This window comes from Phoxinus phoxinus (assembly GCF_949152265.1).
Source record: "Phoxinus phoxinus genome assembly, chromosome: 17".
NCBI classification, from domain to species: Eukaryota; Metazoa; Chordata; class Actinopteri; order Cypriniformes; family Leuciscidae; genus Phoxinus; species Phoxinus phoxinus.
This window is the reverse complement of record NC_136892.1, coordinates 17,891,511-17,913,068: the sequence shown is the minus strand read 5'-3', so window position 1 is coordinate 17,913,068 and position 21,558 is coordinate 17,891,511. Positions and strand designations below refer to the sequence as shown.

The following is a 21,558-nucleotide window of genomic DNA, read 5'->3' as shown; positions in this document are numbered from 1 at the left end:
TGAACAATTCAAACTCACTGATTCTGACTTCTCTTCCCCCATAATTTGAGTATGCTGATTCCGAAATAAAATTTAATTTTGTTGCACTATAATATTTGTTATTCATATTCCATATCTATATTTATACAAAGTCCTGCAATGTTTGCTGTTACAATCAAACACTTCCAAAAGAAAATATAATTAGCATCAACAAAAAAAGCCACAAGCCAAAAACGCTGTTGTGAGAAGGCTCCACAAGATCCAGAAACAAGCAATACAGATCCTTTGTAATCCCTCTGAAATACTATACATTTATCCTCGAAGCTGAAAAAGATAACAGGTTTCGAAGAATTTGAGAGTGTGAACAAACTGGCTTATTTCGCTTGCTCATTCCAAAAGTCAAAATGTTCCTGACAAAGTACCGACACTTTCCATTCTAGCAACATTTCTTCCCCTGTTTGAGTTTAGCTGGCTGGCATTTCTGATCAATTAAAAATCAAATACCTAAGACACAGCTCAAACATCTGACAGATAAAGGAGTAATCTTTGACGTTACATTTAAAGTAGATAGACTATGAAAGCTGTTGTTTATTATAAATGTCTGAGTCAGTTCTTGACTGAAATGGACAGGAAAGTCTTCTCTTTACAGGTATATGTCCTAGGTTTAGGGCTCCCCCCAAATATTCGCCAAAACGTTAGTCGACGAGAAGAGGATTAGTCTACCAAAATGTAATTTGTCAGTTAGTCGCAGAAAAAAAACTCCACAAGAAGTTGCGAAGTCACAGTCCGTGAGGGACGGATCGTTAATGGCGGCTTCTAGTGGTAATTACAGTATGTCGGGCAGGAAATACAAACATTCGCCTATCATCCATCGACCTCAAATATGACTTATTTGAAACATATGGACCTAAGCCATTCACTCAGTTTTTGGATACTCTACCAGTACCCACTATACTGCAGAGATAGTAAGTCAGCATTGTCAACATCTTTGCTGCTGACGCCGACTCAGAAAACGTATTTGATTATTTAATAAACGTCATGGCGTCGCCATGTTGTGGAGACGCTGTGTTTTTCGTTGCGAAAGCCAAACTACTTTGTTTTGCCTTCCAAAAGAGGACACAATTAGAAAACAGTGGTTAAGCTTTATTTACAACTGTTCCAGAACATTTTTTGGAGGACTGTTTCCAGAACCTGGGAGGGTAACAAGGCCGGCAGTGCATAAAAAAAAAAAAAAAGGCTGATTCTAAAAAGTGGGGCAATTCCATCTTTAGAGGTCGACCGATTCATCGGTTTTGCCGATTAATCGGCACCGATTGTTGACTGGTGGAACTATCGTTATCGGCAAAAATATATACCGATAGTTTTTCCTGGTTGCGTCCATTGCTGGAGCGGCTGAGAAGCGCACGCTGTCATTCATTACACTGTGTAAGAGCTGAGAAGGGTCTGCTGGCATGATGCAGTACAAGAGCGGCCTCTAGAGGTGTAATAAAAACTCGTGCCTCGTGTTGTTTATTTCGACACGTGATGCTGCGTGCTGCACTGAGAGCACATGCTGCGTGGAGAGAGCGCTGACATCAGATGCGCGTTTAAAGCACCGACAGCTCAAATGTATGTATACAGTACATTTTGTCATATTATAAAGTGATTAATTTGTTGACTAAATGCTGCATTAGTAGAGAAAGAACAGCACAACAGTATGTTTGTTTGCCTTCGAGGCTGAGAGGACGCTAACATTAGTAGTAACGTTACCTCAAGCGGTTAAAACACTGACAAACATAAACGTAAGTCCGACCCGAATGTTTAATGTCACAATTGTTACCTCTATTTGCATTAGTTCATATCCAGCTGGTCACTTTTATGCATTAAATATGCAGATAAGTTGCATATTTAAAGCTAGAGACGTAAGCAAACTGATATGTTCATACAGCCGACAGAAACATAAACGAATCAGAAAAGCATTCGATTTCGTTTTTTTTTTTATCTTCACATTTTAATACAAATTTTGTTACTTTTTTATTAATTAAGTTGGCTTGAAAAGAACAGTTAAATAGTTACATTTTGAATGTAACTGGTTTTATTTGTTATTTAGAGTATTACTTTTTGTTTCAGTTTGAATGAATGTCTTTTATTGACTTAAATATTTATTCACATTTATATATTTATTTCATTTAGCATGTTTTCATGGTTCAATACAGTTTTTTTTTTTTTTATATAATAAAGTTCAGCACTGTTTTACTTGGAGTGTTATGTTTGTTTTTATCCAGTATCAATTTTAAAAACTATCGGTTCATTAATCGGTTATCGGCAAGTATGGCCCAACCTAGCTATCGTTATCGGTAAAATCCACTATCGGTCGACCTCTATCCATCTTTGCAAGTAGTCTGGTGCTTCTGACTCTCAGACACAGCCTGTAAGTATGCTTTCATATTTTAAGAATTTGCTTAAAAGTCCATTGTCGAGTTCACGCGCGTGATCTAAGTAACTAAACCTATGTGCGTGAACTCGACAATCGACTACTTTGGACTTCGGAGTTGACCGGAGTTCTCCTTTAAGGTTTTGGGGCCAATCAGAGCACACCACGCGTTTTAGAACAATGATCTTTGTAAAAATCGACAAGTTTCAGAAAGGCGGTGCATAGAGGAGCAACAATAAATGTACGGTATGTGTAAAATAATGACTTTAACCTAAAACCACATAAACGCATTGCATTAAACAAAATACACAAAATAATGTTTTTTTTTTTTTTTGGAACAGTCATATGACCCCTTTAAAAGGTTCATTATGGTTTATGTACCCCTAGTATTAAAGTAGTTAAATTAATATAAACGTGCGATTAGTCAACTAGGCTAATGGCTTAAATCAACGACTACTAGTTGACTAGAAAAATCTTTAGTAGGGGACGGACCTACCTAGGTTATGATCTGTATCCAGAGCTATGCAGATCAAATGCCCACATGACATGCCTGCAGTGTCCAAGGACAGGTCACTGCTCATTAATTCAGCACTGCATCTGAGAGCTGACAAATCCCAGCATCTATACCTTCAAAAATACCTTTGCTTTGCAGATGGTACGTCTCATAATTACCATAAAGAACTACAACTTCACAATTAAATTATTTGGTGATAAATTAAATATGCTTGCAACTTTAAGTCAGTAAGGCAATGATGTGAAAAAAAATTTTTTTAGGTTGACCGTGCAGCCAGCATGATAGAGATCAAAGCATCACTCGGCAGAAGTCTCACAATACTTAGCCTACTAGAGACTTTTCCGCGACCTCCTCACAGTGAGAAAGAAAAGCATCACAAGATGACCTTGAGATAGGCCTACTGTTGAACAAACAAGCAGCTTTATATCTCCAATGTACATCAAAATATGAGAAGCACATTTCACAGCCTTTGCAGTTTCACAAAAACAACTCTGTGTGGGTGAGCATTCTTCAAGTGAGGTTTGAGAAAAGCGTGGGGCAAGAAGAAAAAATACTGAGAGGACACTGCAAAACCTATCAGTGAAGCTCTTGAGAAACATCTGGAGGTCCTGCATCTATCAGGAACAGAATTAAATCAGTCTGATGCTCCTCACTCACCCCGGGCAGCTGGCTGGCAACAGCCTCGAGCACTTGGTGCCAGTGTCAAGTGGCAGCAGCTGATCAAAGAACAGAGGGCAGTCTGTGGCATTAGGAAGCACTCCAGTGAGAAAATGAACTTTACCCAATTGTAGTTCAAGAGCAAAGAAAGGAGACTGCATAAGCAAAAATGCTGTAACAAGACAGTAGTTTGGTTTTGCTTCCATAACATAGCAGAGTATAGCTTTGTTCCATGCCCTTGTGAGCTCCCTCGCTGCAGGATGCTGCAAGTGTAGGCAGCATCCTAACTAGGCCAGAACCTCATTAGTGAATGGAACGCTATACATGCAATAGTTTGAAGCTAGCATGTTACTTAGCCAACGACAAAACTTTTTATCAATACAAATATTGAATAATATATTGCATTTTCCATCTCATCTGCCATATTTGATTAGTTGAGCTAAGGGCATTCTGGCATAGGTTACATGCACAACTCCTTCAAATCTGGCCAAAACTAGGCCTAGTTATCTTGGAACAGCATTTTGGTCATAATTCCAAATACTCCATGTACAATAGAAGTACTTCCTAAAGTTGTTTAAAAATATTAAAGGGAGAATCCTACAGGGAAAAACAGACATTTTAAACCAGACTGGACCAAGATGATTTAACTGATGGCTGTTATTGCCTGAATGTGCATATGAATAATTAATGCATTCAATCTTTAATGATTAATTTATGAGTCTCAATCCATAGTATCACAGGTCTGTGCCCTCAGGAAGCAGTTCAGTGGTGCAGAACAGAAAGCCGATGGTACCTGCTTATGTGACATTTTTTAAATTCAGTTCAACAGTTTTGGGGAAACTTAAAAGGGCTAATCAGCTTGATTGGAAAGTAAATGCATAACTTACCCAATGAAGAACTTACAAGCCTAATTTTGTTAAACAATGTTTTAAAATGGAAACAAACTGTAATGGGGGGGGGGGGGTGTAAATGGTAAAGTTAGATCAAGGACAAAAAGGGCTAATACATTTCAGTCCAACAAAGAAAGTACTAGAGCAATCTTCTCTGTCAGACTGATAGATTTAGCCATTTTAAGAAGGGTTCTAGTCAAATCTGACCCAGAATGTCTTGCATATATGACAAACACCTCTGGCAGTCAGAACTTCAACTACACTGGAAATAAAGTGTGGAGGAAAAAAAAAAAATCATTCGGCAAAGCAAGCCAGGACATTTCACACTTAATGAAACAGCTTCTAACAGAGAGCAGATAACATCAGTGTTAGTCTAGGCAGTTCTTCGTTGTCTTCCAATACTAAATTGCTCTGTGTGTCCCAATTCTGTCAGGCGTGGTTTCACTCAAGATTTACATGGGTTTGGAAAAATTCTAGATCACAGCAAATGCTCTTTACCACATCACTTTAGCCGAAAGTATCACATTTTAAATTAAAGTATTTGTCCATTTCACTTGGTATGCTGATCGACAAAGATTTCAAATCATAGCGCTCTGTTGAATATAAGTACGGAGATCGGCAGAAGGGATTCGAATACGGTAAAACTCAACTGTTTAACTCTAGGGGAGTTGGTAAATGAGCCCATTTCCAAAAAAAAGTGGAGGGTTCCTTTAAAACCATAGTATAGCAAAGTGCTATTGTGAATTAACATAGGCTGTGATTCAATTTAATAAATATATGTCCCGCATGTAACCTGCATGCATGTAAATAAAGCATATAGCCTTTAGTATATGCTTAATTTATTTACATGCCTGCAGGTTACATGCATTTAAGAGCATTCACAGTAAATGCTGCTCCACATCAACTGTTTTTATTTATGTGTGGAGCGCATCTCAAACTACATTTCTGCATGCTGTAAGTTTGGGTTACTTATAAAGTTCATCTGGGAACGCAATGTGCGCCATTTCATCAGATTTGTAACGCAAATCAATTATAAACCTATGCCAACACAGGAGAATACATCAAAAAGTTAATGCGAAATGTTCAACACGATTTCAAATTAAAAGTTTGAACCCTCGCGGTCTGAGTTGGCATTTTTTTGATGAAATTACAGTGGCTGTAGCATTTTAGATATTAAAGATTAAGTTAACATTTGAATTAAATATAATTTGACCAATCTTTAAACAAGGATTAAATCTGCTGTAAACACCACCACCAGGCCGTTGGCACCCTCTGCAGGGATTTGTTATGATACGGAACGTACATATGTTTATTCGTTTATCCTACGTAAATTATACCATGTACAGTATTTTAAGAGTGTTGCTCTATAAAACCATATGATTATTTGCTTTTAATACTTTACTTGAACCAAAAATTATTGCCTCATACATTTTAAGTCATTTTAAAGGAACACTCCGACTTTTTGGGACTTTAGCCTATTCACCTTATCCCCCAGAGTTAGATAAGTCCATACATACCTTTTTCATCTCCGTGCGTGCTATAAGTCTGTTTGACAGACGCATCGCTAGCCTAGCTTAGCACAAAGACTGGATGTGAATGGTTGCAGCTAGCATACTAATCCAATAAAGGGATCAAAATAACGCAAACATTTTCCTATTTACATGTTGTGATTTGTATAGTCACAGAGTGTGCAAAAAACAAAGTCACATGAGACACAGACATATTTTAACCGTATAAATCCTGGGAACTATATTATCTGAAGGCGAAGCACTGCTACTTGGGCGGAGTGATAACCGCAGCACCTGAGACGCGCCGTTGTTTCTTCTGTCAACAAAACCAGCGTGACATCTCAGGTGCTGCGGTTATCACTCCGCCCACGCAGCAGTGCTTCGCCTTCAGAGAATATAGTTCCCAGTATTTATAAGGTTAAAATATGTCTGTGTCTCATGTGACTTTGTTTTTTGTACACTCTGTGACTATACAAATCACAACATGTAAATAGGAAAATGTTTGCGTTATTTTGATCCCTTTATTGGATTAGTATGCTAGCTGCAACCATTCACATCCAGTCTTTGTGCTAAGCTAGGCTAGCGGTGGGTGCGTCAAACCGACTTATAGCACGCACGGAGATGAAAAAGGTATGTATGGACTTATCTAACTCTGGGGGATAAGGTGAATAGGCTAAAGTCCCAAAAAGTTGGAGTGTTCCTTTAAAGGCTAGCCTATTGTTTGATAGGGCCTATTTATAAATACCACAAAAAAATATTATTTGATTAGCCTAATCGTCAAAATATTCAACAGATTACTTGATTACCAAAGTAATCATTAGTGACAGCCCTATACACAACTCAGAAGTTACACCTGTGAATGCTTGGAGTAAGTTTGCAATGAATAGCACAATAGACAACCAAGACTTTTGAGTTTATTGTATAAGGAGGAGTTGCTAAAAGTGCTACCGCCAGACACGGAGATTGGCTGAATGGATTCGAAAACGTCAAAACTCAACTGTTTAACTAGGGGAGTTGGAAAATGAGCCTATTTCAAAAAAAGTGGAGTGTTCCTTTAAGCTAAATGTACAAGTTAGCTGTCAATAGCACAGTCATGACTCGTCAAACAGCTTAACACATACTGCGTGACCTTGTATGACCCAATCTCCACATCACAATCCAATTAAAGGTGTATGAGATTATCTTACTAAGCACATGCTGTTGAAATTGAAGCCTTATTGTTCATATTACTCAGCAATGCGCAGAAGTGACAAGCAATTTGCCAAATGGTGAGGAAATTTTTTTCAATATTTATTCCAAATGTTCTCAGTCTCTTGTCTGACTAATTAATAGCAAACGTTTTTCAGTTATCATCATATAGGGAAGTCAGACAGAATATCCAAGAAGCTACTGAAAGTAGTTTGGTGTAGGGCTGTGACGGTATGGGATTTTTTCCTACCGCGGTGAAGAAGCAACAAATCTCGCGGTTTGGCGGTTAACCGTCAACCACTCTACTACCGTCAACCCCACCCACCCCCCCCCCCCAAAAGAAAAACACCCGCGGTCGCGTCACACACTGCAGACACGATCAAGAACGCATGTAGCTTGTAGCTCATTGGAAATGAATGATTCTAAAGCAGTATTCGTTATAAACAAACATTTATATTGTAAATATTAATAATTAACTATTAATTAGGCTAAACTTAAACAACGTTTTTGAATAATAATTAGTGAACGCGGCAGAGAGAAATGCACATTTCATACGGATTACGTTTTCTTTCGTTTTAAATTGTTCTGTTTAAAAGTATGATTTCAAGTGTTCTGTAGATAATAGATATATTTCTCAGGTCTGTGAGGCAAGTAGGCTATGCTGAGTTTCGGTTCATTTATGAGACGAGCTCCAGTTAATGTGCCAGCGTGATATCTATTCTGCTTTACCTTTACTTATTATTTATTAAATCCAGGCAATTGGTTGATGAAACATTGATTAAAATTAAGATACAATTAATACAAAACGAAATTCACTTTAAAGAAAGGCTTTGTGCTTTCTGTTTGAGGTCTGAGGAAGTTTTAAAGCATCTTTTAGTGCCGATTTCAGAGCGGTCACGTCCGTAACATTGTTTTTTCCTCATAAATGCGAACACGAAAAAATAAAATAAAATGAATATTTAATGTTCTGTGGAGAGCATAGCTTGGAGAGCTTGCATTAGTAAGCTACAGGACATCGTCTTTCTAAACATGACCTGCGCGATTGAGGAAAAAAAAGTATGGGTCATTGTACCCAGCACTTCTGAAAATGCACTTCCGAATGCATCTCTGTCCCCAGCACATTTCAACCCAAACTGAGCCCATGCCTGTGATACCAAAATGTTAACTTGAACCGCGTTTCCACCGAAATTACCCGGAACAATTTGTCCCAGGAACTTTTTTTGCCCCTGACCGGTTGCTTTCGGCATTTACATTGCGGTCTAAAATACTGGGAAGATTATTAGATTATAAACTCCCAGTCTGCGACGGACAGTAATCAGTTTTGAGCGCCACATTTATAATAAGTATGGAGGAGATTCAAACTGTGCTGCAGTTGTTTGTGATGTATTGGTTTACTAACAAGGTAATTAACAAAACGCCAGAAAAGAGACGAGCACTGATACTAAAGCGTGTTCAGAAAGCTCATAATGCTATATAGACACCGTAGTTATCAGCCATTGCGGACATTGACCGTGAAATGGCTGGCACGAACGCGCAGAAAATGTCCTCTTCTGCAAATACACTTAATAAAGCCTGAACATTATCTGTAAATATCACAAGTACTGAAACCTAGCAGTTAATTAATAATAATCAGACATGCACAAAAAAAGAAATCCCCCATATGTTTAATGGACTGCCCCCCCCCCCCCCCCCCTTGCGCAGGAAGCGTTTTTTTTCTCCAGAAGCCCTTGAACATAGGACTCACGAAATACAGTAAATTATAAGCAAAGATTAATGTGTTTATAGTTCATATCACACACCATATGCACTCCTGTAACTTTCAAAAAAAAAATAAAAAAAAAGTGCGGTGATGACCTCACACCACGGTAGGCATCTCATTAACGCGATATTGCGGTGATGCGGTTATCGTCACACCCCTAGTTTGTTGACTGCTTGTTGTTGGCTACTAATTGTACTGTACCAACACCGATGCCAAAAATTACATTCACAGGCCAGTGAGAACATACTGAAGAAAAAAAAATATATATATATATATAGTAGTATGCAGGCTCCTTTTGTATTTCAGACAAATTAGAGTTAACAGGAAAAATGAGCTGTCAGAACTGGGACTGAAGATTCTCCACAGATGAGTCATCCCTCAAATTGCTCTTTCCCACAGCTGGAGCGTCAAGCCGTATGCTAGATGTGCTTTGGAAGGTTGCACTGAATATGACAATCAGAGAGGCAATTTATATCAAGAGTGATTTCAGGAGATCAAGGCACAAGATCTGTTTAATTTATTCAAACAGGTCTAGTGATGCAGCAGAAAACAGAGTCTTGTGAAAACAGTCTAAGCATTTCAGAAAATATCAATATTCTACAAGGGCAAATTAAATAAAAATTAGGGCTGTTACTAGCAATTATTTTGGTAATAGAGTAATTGGTCAATTATTTTGATGATTAATCGAGTAGGGTTAGTACGGACAGAATACGGATTTTTTTTTTTTTTGTAATAACAATAGGCCCAAGCAAAGACCTAAGCCTTTAAAATGACAATACATGTAACAATGAGGCTCAATCAACATTTCTTCACCATTTAAGAGGACATCATGAGCTCAAAGTACCTCCTGTGTAAATACTAAAATTCAGATGAAATTACACTAAACACTGAGTGAAGTAACCCTGAAGTAACTTTTCCTTTTTTTGTGACTTTTGCAGTCTTTCAAATATTTGTAAATGTTTTAGATGTTTAATGTTTAAACTGTTAAGATGCAGTTTCATGAGATCAAAACACCTCTTGTGAGAATACAAAAATTCAAGTTACACTGAACATTTAAAGAAACCATCTCCAGTTACTTGCATTTTATGGTGTTTTTGTACTTTAGCAAATATTTGTAGATGTTTAATGTTTAAACTGTTAAGCTGCAGTTTCATTAACTCAAAGTACCTACATTTAAAGGATAATTCCGGTATTTAACACCTTGAGTCTATATTGTAGTTTGTTTTGGATGAACAAGAGTGGTGGACAACATTTTTTTGACAATGGTTCCTCTCTCAAGTTTTTGACTATAATAGAATTGGCCATGGACCCATTTAACATTGGAGTCAATGGGCATGTCCGAAAATGTCATTAAAACAGCCAATAATGTTCGTTTACAAAACTGTTAAACTCACCGAGTGGTTAGTGGTGTTCATTGATGATTATATATCGCAATATATGATTCCAATCCGTTTATTTTGCTATAGTGGAACTATTTTTTCAGACACTTCACAACCGTGTAACTTCCGCTCAATATTTGAATCTGAAGCGTTAACACACTCCCGACCACTTGATGGCGATAACCGATGTTTATGTCTCGCGGGACACTCACGGTTACAGTCGAGTTCAACTTAATATTGCACTGGTCAGTGGTCACGTCTTTCAATATTTTCAAGGTTTTGTTTGTTTATTTCGCTTACTCTCCCAGAGCACAGTTGCTCTGCTCGCTAGCCTTATGAGAAACGGAAGCGAGCAAAAAGACTACATCGACCAAATGTAAACAGCCCCCTTTCCGTTTCCGGTAGCGCATTTATATTAACGAGCACTCAGTCCTTCAACAGAATTCAATGGGATTTTACAAAATGACGAATAAAACACGACAGAAACTGTATTTCGCAACACTTTTTGTTTCTGGAACATCAACTAACATCACTAATCACTCTGTGAGTTGCACAGTCAGTTTTGAAAACTAATGTTATAAGTTGTTTTAATGACATTTTCGGACATGCCCATTGACTCCAATGTTAAATGGGTCCATGGCCAATTCTTTTATAGTCAAAAACCATTGTCAAAGAGGAACCATTGTCTGTCAAAAAAATTGTGTCCACCACTCTTGTTCATTCAAAACAAACTACAATATAGACTCAAGGTGTTAAATACCGGAATTATCCTTTAAGTGAAATTTCTCTAAACACTGGGTGAGTACACTCCTCAGTTACTTAAAATGTATGGTATTTTTGATGTTTTTGCAGATAATTGATGATGTTCAAGGTCTACTGTGCAGAAAAATTCAATGTATTTACCATTTTAAGGTATTTTCACAATACTGTTGTAGATTTAATAAAATGTATTAAATAAACTATTACATTATTAAATAAACTGTGACAGAATGGCTTGAGTGTTTAATATATAATGATGTATTTTTTTTTTTCTTCGGGTAACAGGAAATAAACAATACAAGTTGCTTTACTAATATACATTTATTTACTAATATAAATTTTTAGTTTAGGTAAAAATAAATTTAAAAAAAGCTACTACAATTTAAAATATACAATTGGGCCAATAACATGGTTTGGTAAACTTATATTTTTTACAATTGGTTCAACGTATTTTTCATTGAGCCAATGTTAACAGACTACTGCCAATTTGACACAATTGATAACATTTAATTTACACAATTTCACCTGGGCCAATTCAAAATTTTTGATGTGAATAGAAACTTTTGAGTTGGGCAGGTAAAAGTTTTTTACAGTGTAAATAATATAACCACATACAGTATATCTACACTAAACATGCAGGGCATACATTTATTTAATTAAATCGCAGCTTTTGTAAATTAACAAGTACTATGCTATTGTATGGTTTTTATATGGACTTAATACATTGTGCAGCCTTAGAAAACGGTCTAATAATGTGGTTCATGGATTCTTGTCCATGGAATGAATCACTTCCGGTATTTTGCCGGTTACTTGACACGGAAAAATTAAAATCGTGAATTATTTTAAATAGAGTACTTAAATTTAATCAAGGAATCATGAAAGCCTACCTAATCCAAATATATGATTAGGACAACAACTAAACCAAAACAAAGCACAATTCCAGTACAAAACGAAATGCATTGGGGGGAAAAGCAATTACATATTTTCCAGTTAACAGGACCTTTTTGTTTTTTGGTTCTCAACAATTCCTTTTTTACAGTGTGTAGATACGCTCAAAGAAAACGGTAATAAACGGTGCAAACATTCCCAAGGTATCAGAGTTTTGTGCAGGAGAGCTCTTCAGCACACCATGTTGCCAATTGAATACCGAATGAGAACTCCTTTTGTCAAGGCTTCCTCGTTATCCCCATTGTAGGAATTCCCTGGCTGTTCTCCAGCAACCTCTCTCAATGTGGGAATTGTTTATACGCAAAGAATCCAATAAGAAATTCCAAAGCATCTCTACAGTGGAGACCAATGGAGATGCTTTTTATGCTCAGCGCACACACGCTCACTCAGCTTGAGTGTGGAGGTCAGGGGACGAACCAATGTATGAGATTCTAGTAATTAATGGACATGTGACCTGAAATGACAAAGCCCTCATTCCCGCACAATGCATCCTTAGCCCTCAGAGCTGGGGGTTAGAGTTCAGCCAAGGCTTTGTGTGTGGCAGTGCTGATTGTCGACAGACAATGAATCCTTTGATTGAACTGCAAACTTTTCAGTCGCCGAAAGGATGAGTATGGTTTCGTTTGCCAAATGTACAAGGTTATGTAAGCAGTAGGACCATTTTGTAACTTTTAGAAAATACAGAACTCTGCTTTGTTTTTCCAGGTTATTGCAGAATATTTATGGGGATATTGTGAAATCCAAGAATTTCAGAAAACACAACTTTTGAAATGAGTATCAACTCATGCTCAACACGGCTGCATTTACTTAAATACTACAATACAAAAGATAAAAGCTCAGAAGAAATCATTGGAAAATGAAGGTTTATGACTGGGCAAGAGCTTTAGGACCCACTTTCCAGCGCTGGAGAGACCCGAGCGGGATGGCCTGAAAACAGACACAGAGGTTGCTTTGGTTCTGCTTCACATGTGAGTAACACTGGGTTTGAGTGTTATTGTTTGTCGGGAGCTGCTGTGCTGTTGGCAACTAACAACAAATTATTGTTTGTAATTACTATTGTGTACTGTACGTTACTTTTTTTGTGCTTTCTTGTCATTCGTTCATCATCGGCGCTTTATTTTTCTTAAGCATTGTTTTGTAGCGCTTCTGCTATGATAAACAGACATCCACTCTTAGATTGCGTGCGTAACGGAGGCCAGCTAGTGAGAGTCTCTAGACAATGTGGTGTTTAGTGTCATTGTTCGTGCACTCGCCTCGCATGCAGAGGGATTGGGGTTCGAGACCGACTCAGAGCGGGGCAGTTAGGATTGGAGGATGAGTTTGAGGCGGAGCATTGAAGAGACGGGTGTGTTTGTTTGGATTTATTGTAAATATCAACAGTGTTTTTGAAATATAGTTGACCCTACGTTTAACCTATTTATTCAAACCAGCAGATTCCTTCATGAAAGTAGTGTCCACACTGACTTTATGAATGGGTCATTGAATCATTGACTCACCAGATTCGTTCAAAAACAGTTAATCATTCAAGAAGGAAAGACTGCTGTGTGTTGCTAGGAGACACAACTTTTCAGCTTTTTTTGGAACTATTTTCATTGACGAAATAAAGTAAAAGTTTATAATAGTGTCTAAAAATTGGCAAATAATAATAAACTTATTGCATTGAACTGTTATTTAAAATTAATATATTTTGAATAAATAGCTTGCGTGATATCGCTGATAGGCCAAAAAAAAGAAAAATCTTTTTAAGTGTCTTGCAAAAAGGGCACTTGTCTAATACTGACTCAACTTTTGAATGATAGTGTATTTTCCTAAATTAATAATGTAGATTATATCATATTAAAGACAGAACAAAGCCCATTAGTCCTTAGAAACAAGATTCACTTCTGCAGTTTTGTGATGGCAAAACATGATGAGTAGCACAGTCGTCACATCAGTCAGCCGGTGCTTGCTCTCACACAAACGTTTTGAGCTGAGTATTCACAATGGTTAATGAAACCACACTGCAAAGTGCTTAGAACGCTTCTCTCTCCATCATGACATGGACAAAATGTTTTAAAAGCTAAACACAAACAGGTAAACAGCAACACTAGTTTAACTTGCTGACACAACATATTGTTAGGGAGGAAGCTGCAAAATAATGATAAGGTTGAGTACAGTATGCTTTCCTGTAGCTATTTGCACAGCACTTTGCTTAACGTCTTTACCTCATGTTTTCTGAACAATGTCGGACTGATTTGTCTGTTTAGTTAAGCTGCAATGCGTCAGCCTAATTCAAACATCTTTCAGCTCTGAGGTTCTCTTAAACCATCTCCAAATAAGCAGCCCAATTACAGCATCATGTTCCCAGCCAAGATTACTCCATCTTCAGATAGACTTCTGCAAGTCCCTGACAGAAAATGTAACATCTGACCGTGACCGAGCAGGGAGACCTTTACAATTCAAGCAGAACTAATTGGTTAGTTGTTACACAGCAAACAATATTGTTTAAGTACAAAAAGGTGGAAGAAACCATCCGCTCTTGTCTGGAACACTACTTGAACATAAGTCTAAACTAGACAATTCAAATTCCTTATCCAAATTTCCATGACTATATCAGACTAACATGAATGGAATTTATGTATTGCAGAAGTAGGCTAACTTTGCATTAGCCTTGCTCTCTAAGACAACATGCTCATTCAACTGTTAATATCAATGAATGCATTTCAAATAGAAACTAACATTCATTTCAGATAGGGATGGCCCGATACCACTTTTTCCAGGCCGAGTCCGATACCGATACTTTCATTTTTGGTACTCGCCGATACCGATACCGTAACCGATACCTGTATTTTTATTTTCAATTAATTTAATTCATGCATTTGTCATTTTTAAATGTATTGGTAGAGAAACCAAAAGAATGTCAAATCATATTTGTTTATTAAATGTAAACTTAATTTGTTCATCAAATATATTTAATGCACTGCATATTCATTACTGTATAAATTAAATATAGATGGGTCTTTTTGTGAAGTTACAAAAAAAGGTAGCCTATTTAGTCAAGAGTTAATCCTTTGTCTGGTTAACATTAAAACACAGCAGCAGATTAATTCAACTGCTGCCCCTTTAAGACCGAACGCACGGACCCGTTTGAATTATACTGTCTACGTTCACTTGACATATAATATACTTTGTTTACTAGGATACTCGCCAAGACGGGCGTTTTTACATAGTTTTGTGTGAATTCATCCGTACAGGCGCAATAGTGAAATAATTCCACTCAGTGTTCGCGCGCTGTCTGAGGCGATGGTTTTCGGGGCGCGCGCTTTGGATGTTTGAAGTTCATGTAACTTCTTGACCTGCAAATGTCCTGTAATAATGTCGTTAAACATAAATAAGGTAACAGTTCATGTTTTACTTACATATACGATTTAGTTGTAATCCAAATATACGTGCCGAGTGAACGATCAGCAATCCAGAGCATTCAACAGAAGTGCGCTCTCTCTCTCTCTCTCTCTCTCTCTCTCTCTGGTCAGTTAATGTTAATAATAAGCTACATGCCTCGTTTTACTTTCTTTGCCATTGACATCCGACTGAACTACAAACTTTCCACTGACGTCTGATGCGCTCGACCAGCTCGCGCTTCGGTGCCGCGGCGCGCTCAATCCACTGCGTGTTTTTCTCTTATCAGCTCGCGCACCACAGCTATATAGGCGTTACTATATTTTGTTTAATATTTCACTAATATGATACATTTACTTCATAGACAGCCTTCTTTTTTATCCCCATTATACTTTCTGTTGTCAGTGCTTCTTTGTCTGGACACAAACACTGTACACACGCTGCCTGGTATCGGTTGTTGGTATCGGGGCGCTTTTACGAGTACGAGTACGAGTACATGAGCTCAGTATCGGGCCGATACCCGATACTGGTATCGGTATCGGGCCATCCCTAATTTCAGAGATGTGGATCATATTAGTCAAAGCACCGAGTGGAAGGTTTGTATAATATCTACCGCTCGACAATGGCTTTCTGAACAGCACTGCCTTATTATGTCATTCTGTTTTGCATTAGTTTGCATAGACATACAATGCAAACTCTGTTCTCAACCAGAGATTCAATGCCATTAACCCATACTGACATTATCCGCCACTAATGTATGTGAAGAGAGAGAAAAACAGAGAATAAGAAATAGACACCAATGTGCTTTCATATTTCAATGCAAAGATTTAAATTCTTTCGTCATTTCACAGAGCAGCGTGATAATGACCTAAGGGCATTCACCAAGTACACATGAAAAAAACGCAAACCACTCCACACAAGGAAAACAGATGGATGCTGGAGTCAATCAAACACTGATATTACAACACACTTCATATCATTCTGATGTGGCTGACAATATCTTGAATCACATATGCGGTTTTCACCAACACAAATTAAGCTTAGTCTACGGAGAGCAGGGCTGCACAACATTGGAAAAAACTGACATTGAAATACCGGTATTTTTTTTTTCTGCATTATATTGCAATATGAAAAAAAAAAAAATCACCAAATGACTTGAATAGCTCTATTTGGACAGAATTGATCTAGAAAATTCTAAAACGATTAAGGCGATTTTGTAGGGAAATAAATCTGCATAGAAAATAAACAAATTACAAGCATACAATAGAACAAAGATACAAACGAAATAGTGCTTCATGTTTTTCAGGCAAGTCTAACAGTAGGCCTATTCAGTTACAGACATTGAACAGTCAAATGTAAAATAATACTGCATAGTCTTCACTGTATTAGCCTAATTAAAATAAATATTTGTTAAAGCTGTCTCTTTGTATAAATGTTCTTTGATTAACATTAACCCTTTGGAGCGTACGATCACACCGGTGTGATTAGAACGTTCAGTGCGTCACGTGATCAACTGCTAAATTCGTGTGCTTTCATGTGTTGGCTGGCCTGGTGCTGAGAGCTGTGTCATATCAAAATTTATTACACACATAATATTTACTTTGGGTTTCAGACCTTTAAATACACAAGTACTATCAAGACAAATGTATAGTTTGTAATAAACACACTGATGTCTATGGAAGCGGCAATAACAATCCTTTCAATTAAAAATGTATGCGTTTGATTCATATCAGACACGTTGTGTAGGTAAATATAAAGTTTACTCTATTCTGCCATTTCACTGGCCTCTTACTTTCATGTATTTCGGGAGAAGTGGGTGAATTTAGGTTTTGTAAATCCAACAGATACGATTCTCTGAATTGCAATGCGAATTGCAGAACGATGATGGCGGGTTATAGATCAACTAACATGATCATGATAAAGGTTTTTAAACGACAAAACACATTTGTATTGAAAATCAAAATAAATTATAGTTGATGACATGTTTGTGAAAATTTTGAATAAAAAGGCAGAAATTAAATAAAAGCGATACATCTGTTATATAGTGGTATTGTGCCTGAGGTGTGTCAAGTGACAAGCATGACGTGTCTGTCGCCATTGGAAATAAGTTGATAACGTTCTAAAATAAGTCGCCTTACAAAAAATTAAAAAATAAACTACCGTGTGAAAGGGTTAACAAAACAGATAGCAGCCGGTTTTAGGCTGCTGTCACTTTAAGACTGAATACACGGATCCAATATAATAACATGCATCCGTTTTCTTTCAAAATTGTGTTAACGTACGCCATAAGCCATTGCGTTTATGAGTATATTGGCATTTTGACAATTTTGAGTGCATGTGTCCGAATTCCGTTCTCTTTCTCGTCCATTTTTGCTTTGACGGTGTTCACTGTTCACAAACTGTCACGTACACCGAAAACATGCTCATGACAGGCCCTACAGCATTTAAAATATGCTTGAAAGCAAGTATGCATGGATGAATGTTAATAAAATGGGATCATCTTTAGATTATCTAATCTTTACATCATTAGAAAAAAGACATTTTCATGCACTTGCACACATCTAGATGGAAATGTTCTAAAATCCAAACTCTTCCATTTGTGTGCATCAATTTGTAATTACCTTCCAAATGTGCATTCAATTTGTATCATGTAGGGAGTGTCTTCCCTGGTTATGTAGGTCATGTATCAATATCTTATCCCGCACTGCCTGTCTGAGTTAAAGCATGAACTAATGAAATCAGACAATACACAATAACAATTCAGTCCAATCACATTCAGGCAATGTCCAACATGTTTTACAAGTACATAGGCTGTTGTTATCAGTTTTGATGCGTATCTTGCTCCTTACATTCAATTATATCATCATTATGGCATTAAGCATTTTATGTTATTGCTTGTTATCAGAGTTGTAATGCAAATACAATAATTTCAAAGAGTTATGCACCACTGTCCTCCAAATAATCACTGTGCATAGAATTTGTATGCTAACCGATGCAGGAAATTAGAAAGATGAGAGGAAATATGAGAGGCATTCTACCACTGTGCTAATCAATAGCAGCTCATCGCTTCAGCAGCGATTCACATCTTGATGACAATACACGAGCGATTCAACAGGGGCAAGAATGTAAAGCACGGCACCAGACAGAACAAGGAGGTAAAAAAGGTTTATAACCAGGCTACTCAAGGTTGCTCTTTCCATGTTGGCAATAAGAGTGTCAGACTATTGGATGTGGTTCGCCTCAGTAAGGCTGCTCAAAAATAAATGAAAGCTGTAGGCTTATATCAATACAGGCTAAAGCCTAAGCTATACATATAGCTGTAATTCTATCACCAAAATCAATATTTTGAGCACAGCGCTGCTTTAATATGCACACAGACGCCTCCAGCTGATTCTCAGGCTTAATGTCAAGTCTGGAAATCATTCAGAGACTTTAATATAATTTAGGATGTACATCGTTATTTTTCTGAAGCAATGTGGCCAAGAGCAGAAAAATGTTCTCTGTCTAACAGGTGTACAACAACCAGACAACTGAATTCAGTTTAAAATATTGATTCATGACTGCAAACCCCTTTCAGAGCAAAAGGGAAAGCCAGACCTGAATGCAAAGGTGCTACATGAATTCTCATTTGACTAGACCAGGGATTTTCAAACTAAAGGGCCACAAGGAAGTGTAGGGGTCTGTGGAAATGTTTAGAGAACACAGTATTGTGTCTTCATTTCAAGAATCTAAAAGATGGCTTTTATATTTTAGGATGGGGTCACAAGGATGATCATATTTGGGGTCCTTGGCATCTAAATGACTGAAACCCTCTGGCCTAGACCAAAGAGTAGACATAAAACCTCAATTTTTATGTTTTCATTCGTGTCAATCTGCACCCTTAGAGTAAAAAATAAAAATAAACCAACGTATATGGCCAGATCTCATTAAGAAACACGAAACGTAGGCTACGGTCTTTATGAATGGCAATGTGTTTGACTCTGTTGATTCTTTTCAACTCCGTTTCATCGTAGATCTCATCTTAAGGGGCTATTTAACGATAATAACTAGCGACAGCTTACGAAGTTTATGCACCCTTATAAGTAACGTTAGGCTACAGGATAAACAGTACACCTCCCAGGGGGGGATGTACTGTGTAAATCATTATAACATTCTAATCGATTCAAACTTACCAGAAACACCAGTTACATTGACACTTAATATTGTAAATTGCATAAAATACAATCCTGCAAACATAAGCTATACAATGTACAGCTAAGTAGCAGAGTTTATTATAGGAAAGCACGCGAATGCACACGCGCGCGCGCGCGCGCACATTCAAGCCGCTCCACTTTCCCCGCTCGCGCAGGCGTTTCACTACCAAGTTATGAATAAATATAACGGTAACCCGCTATGTTTAGGTACTTACCGGTTGTATAATTGTGTAAATGTTGTAGACAATGAATATTGGGGTGTCAATGTGGCTCAGCACTGCTCTATCCAGGGATCCTCCACGAAGACCGCAGAAAGCCAGCCGAGAAACCCGGTGCCAGAGAGTCGCATCGTGAAATGAAGAGATTTAAACGAAAAAGACCGCAAAGTCCAAACGAAACTGGATTGTGCTGCAGAAAATATAACTTCAGAGAGATGAAATTATGTAGGTTCCTTAAAAATCTTCTTGTGGGCAAGGGGTTTGTCGAGCTAGCTTTGCAGCTAGCTGCAACCAACCAGCTGTTCGAGCGGCGTTCCTGACTGAACTTTAGAAAAATATGACTGAATATGTGACTAGAACTGTCACGTATCTGACGTCCATTTTAATGTTAGCGAATATATGAAGAGAAGTGTGCTGTCCTGTCGGCTGAGCCACGCGTATCGCCACTTGCCACAGAGAGACTTCGGTTCAACATTCAAAAGCGTGACCGCGCAGTGGTGTTCCATGCGCGTCACCGTGACCACATAAGTGCGATTGGCGCAGAAGTCCAGTTGATTTTATCAGAGCACACGCACGGAATCGTTAATACTTTTCCTTTTTATTCGTATTTCTTGTTAGGGCTCGAAGTATGACTTTTTAGAATCATGAAATTGTAGTGCGGTGCTCGTTCTCTTAAAATATTGACACATAAGAGCAGTCAGTCTTTGACTGTTACTGTGCACATTAATTATGCAAGACTTCACATAGCCTATATTGGTCCCATAGTGCAATATTTGCAAGTATAAATCATGATTCTAATAGCCTACAGAAATACACTAGCAGTTAAAATATTATAGGCCATCTGCGTAGGAAGGAAGGGCCTAAATGTATAAAATTGGGCAAATCTAACACAAATCACTGATTATTGAGAAGCTTCTGGGACCAACAGATAACAAACCTGAAAGAAATATCATATACAAAAAAAGTGTAAAATATTTATTATAAATAAATGACTATTCTAGCATTTACTTCAATGAATAAATGGATGAATGAATTGAGATTACAGCAGCATTAGAACCGATCCTCACCTCCATTATATATTGAACTGTCATGACAGTCAGAAAATCTTACGAAATAGCCTTATTTGCACATCAGACATGTATTAAATGTTAATTTTCTAATTATCACATGTTGCTAAAATTGTCAGGGCGGTTTATTTTCCTTTTATGTATATTGCCACAGCCTGTAAAACGTTGTTGAACCAGTTATAGTTTTAGTGGGAAATAGTTTCAGGACTTTTATTTTGCCTGACTTAAAAAACTATATATATATTGTGGTGACCAAAAGTAGGAACACAGTTGTTAAACTTTATATAAGATAAATATTTTTAAAATAAACATTGTCTTTCTGTCAGGACATAACAGCACGGTTTCTCGTAAAGATGCATAATTTTACAGTATTTTTGTTTTTATTAATTTTAATAGGCCTACTGAGTCTTATGGTCTGATTGAGAACCTGTTTTAGGGGTACTGACTGATAATGTCATAATATTGATCAAATGAAGAGGATTTTTTTTTTTAAAAATCAATTTCCTTTTTGAACTAATTCAATAGAACAATCTTGTCTGTCCTGATGTAAAATATTTTAATATTACTATTATTTTTGGCACATGTTTTTTACACCAAGAGATGTGACAACAGTGAAGAAATTTTTAAATGTTACAATAGCCCAAGTCTCCTATACATAAGCAAAGCTCACACAAGTATACTGTCATTTTCTTGTCTCTTTTATTATCT

At 37.3% G+C, this 21,558-nt stretch overlaps 1 protein-coding gene across 2 annotated transcripts in view; it reads right to left on the bottom strand.

Moving 5' to 3' along the window:
* The window catches only part of arhgap32b (Rho GTPase activating protein 32b), a 112,409-nt gene extending 92,094 nt beyond the window's left edge, over window positions 1-20,315 (bottom strand). For both annotated transcript variants that reach the window (XM_079586097.1, XM_079586098.1), the window contains exon 1: window positions 19,781-20,315. The gene's annotated coding sequence lies outside the window, so the exon portion shown is untranslated. The remainder of the gene's footprint in view (window positions 1-19,780) is intronic.
* Window positions 20,316-21,558: the final 1,243 nt, after the last annotated feature.